The sequence below is a fragment of the Cucurbita pepo genome, unplaced genomic scaffold (assembly GCF_002806865.2).
Source record: "Cucurbita pepo subsp. pepo cultivar mu-cu-16 unplaced genomic scaffold, ASM280686v2 Cp4.1_scaffold000401, whole genome shotgun sequence".
NCBI lineage: Eukaryota > Viridiplantae > Streptophyta > Magnoliopsida > Cucurbitales > Cucurbitaceae > Cucurbita > Cucurbita pepo.
In genome coordinates this window covers 27,120-30,199 of record NW_019646635.1, presented here as the reverse complement: position 1 = coordinate 30,199, position 3,080 = coordinate 27,120, and the positions used below count along the sequence as shown (strand labels likewise).

The window sequence follows — 3,080 nt, the reverse complement described above, 5'->3', positions numbered from 1 at the left end:
ATATTGTGGCAAACCCTAGTTTTCAAATTATGCACTAATATCATCATAGCTAATCTTCGGGATGCACCAGCCGAGAATCGAACTCGGGTCTGTACCGTGGCAGGGTACTATTCTACCACTAGACCACTGGTGCTTCTAACTTTAGTCATATCCATAACGTACTCGTAATTTGGTCATGCAGTTCTTCCGAAGCCCTTAAATTTCACATCTCAGTTTAAAAAAAAAAAACAGAAATGATCGATAGTGCTACTCGAGTCAGCTATAAATTTAACTGATATTGTGGCAAACCCTAGTTTTCAAATTATGCACTAATATCATCATAGCTAATATTCAGGATGCACCAAAATTATGCACTAATATCATCATAGCTAATCTTCGGGATGAACCTAGTAGAGAATCGAACTCGGGCCTTTATCGTGGCCAGGTACCATTCTACCACTATACCACTACTACTTCTAACTTTAATCATATCCAGAACATAATCGTATTTTGGTCATGCAGTTCATCCGAAGCCCCAAACATTTCGTTCACCTCTGAGTTTAAAAAAAAAAAAAAACAGAAAATCTTGATAGTGCTACTCGTGTCATCTATAAATTTAACTTATATTGTGGCCAACCCTAGTTTTCAAATTATGCACTAATATCATCATAGCTAATCATCGAGTTGACCAGTCGAGAATCGAACTCGGGTCTTTACAGTGGCAGGGAAATATTCTACCACTAGACCACTAGTGCTTCTAACTTTAGTCATATCAATAACATACTCATATTTTGGTCATGCAGTTCTTCCGAAGCGCTTAACTTTTCGTTCACCTCTAAGTTTAAAAAAAAAAAAAAAGAAAAGCTCGATAGTGTTACTCCTTTCATCTATAAATTTAAATTATATTGTGGCCAACCCTAGTTTTCAAATTATGCACTAATATCATCATAGCTAGTCTTCGGGATGCACCAGCCGAGAAACGAACTCGGGTTTGTACCATGGCAGGGTACTATTCTACCACTAGACCACTGGTGATCTAACTTTCGTCATATCCATAACGTACTCGTATTTTGGTCATGCAGTTCTTCCGAAGCCCTTATATTTTCGTTCACCTCTTAGTTTAAAAAAAAAAAAAAAAGAGAAAAGCTCGATAGTGCTACTCGTGTCATCTATAAATTTCACTGATATTGTGGCAAACCCTAGTTTTCAAATTATGCACTAATATCATCATAGCTAATCTTCGGGATGACCAGCCGAGAATTTAACTCGGGTAAGTAACGTGGCCGGGTACTATTCTGCCACTAGACCACTGGTGCTTCTAACTTTAGTCATATCCATAACGTACTCGTAATTTGGTCATGCAGTTCTTCCGAATCCCTTAACTTTTCGTTCACCTCTCAGTTTAAAAAAAAAAAATAGAAAAGCTCGATAGTGCTACTCGTGTCATCTATAAATTTAACAGATATTGTGGCAAACCCTAGTTTTCAAATTATGCACTAATATCATCATAGCTAATCTTGGGATGACCAGCCGAGAATCAAACTCGGGTCAGTATGATGGCCGGGTACTATAATGCCACTAGACCACTGGTGCTTCTAACTTTAGTAATATCCATAACGTACTCGTATTTTTGTCATGCAGTTCTTCCGAAGCCCTTAACTTTTCGATCACCTCTCAGTTTAAAAAAAACAAAAAAGTTCGATAAGTGCTACTCGTGTCATCTATAAATTTAACTAATATTGTGGCAAACCAAAGTTTTCAAATTATGAACTATTATTACCATCAAAGCTAATCTTCAGGATGACTAGCCGAGAATCGAACTCGGGTCTATATCGCGGCCAGGTACCATTCTACCACTATTCCACTGCTGCTTCTAACTTTAATCATATCTAAAACGTAATCGTATTTTGGTCATATTATGAACTAATATAATCATAGCTAATCTTCNAGCCGAGAATCAAACTCGGGTCTATATCGCGGCCAGGTACCATTCTACCACTATTCCACTGCTGCTTCTAACTTTAATCATATCTAAAACGTAATCGTATTTTGGTCATATTATGAACTAATATAATCATAGCTAATCTTCGGGATGCACCAACCGAGAATCGAACTCGGGTCATATCCCTAACATACTCGTATTTTGGTCATGCAGTTCTTCCGAAGCCCTTAACTTTTCGTTCACCTCTCAGTTTTAAAAAAAAAACAGAAAAGCTCGATAGTGCTACTCTTGTCATCTATAAATTTAACTGATATTGTAGCAAACCAACGTTTTCAAATTATGCACTATTATCATCATAGCTAATTTTGGGATGACCAACCGAGAATCAAACTCGGGTCTGTATCGTGGCCAGGTACCATTCTACCACTAGACCACCGGTGCTTCTAACTTTAATCATATCCAAAACGTAATCGTATTTTGGTCATGTAGTTCTTCCGAAGCCCTTAACTTTTTGTTCACCTCTCAGTTAAAAAAAAAAAAAAAAAAACAGAAAATCTCGATAGTACAACTCCTGACATCTATAAATTTAACTTATATTGTGGCAAACCCTAGTTTTCAAATTATGCACTAATATCATCATAGCTAATCCTCGGGATGACCAGCCGAGAGTTAAACTCGGGTCAGTACCGTGGCAGGGTACTTTTCTACCACTAGACCACTCGTGCTTCTAACTTTTGTCATATCATAGCTAATCCTCGTGATGACCAGCCGAGAATTGAACTCGGGTCAGTACCGTGGCAGGGTACTATTCTACCACTAGACCACTTGTGCTTCTAACTTTAGTCATATCCATAACTTACTCGTATTTTGGTCATGCAGTTCTTCCGAAGCCCTTAACTTTTCGTTCACCTCTCAATTTAAAAAAAAAAAAAAACAGAAAAGCTCGATAGTGCCACTCTGTCATCTATAAATTTAACACATCTTGTGGCCAACCCTAATTTTCAAATTATGCACTAATATAATCATAGCTAGTCTTCGGGATGCACCAACCGAGAATCGAACTCGGGTCTATACCATGGCAGGGTACTATTCTACCACTAGACCTCTGGTGCTTCTAAATTTAGTCATATCCATAACTTACTCGTATTTTGGTCATGCA

General features: G+C 37.8%; 2 non-coding genes across 2 annotated transcripts; both read right to left on the bottom strand.

The window, feature by feature from the left end:
* Window positions 1-62: 62 nt before the first annotated feature.
* On the bottom strand, window positions 63-133 carry TRNAG-GCC. Its single transcript has one exon. It is a non-coding gene; the product is annotated as a tRNA-Gly (tRNA).
* A 2,829-nt stretch (window positions 134-2,962) lies between these two features.
* Window positions 2,963-3,033, bottom strand: TRNAG-GCC. The gene has a single exon. It is a non-coding gene; the product is annotated as a tRNA-Gly (tRNA).
* Between the last annotated feature and the right edge of the window lie 47 nt (window positions 3,034-3,080).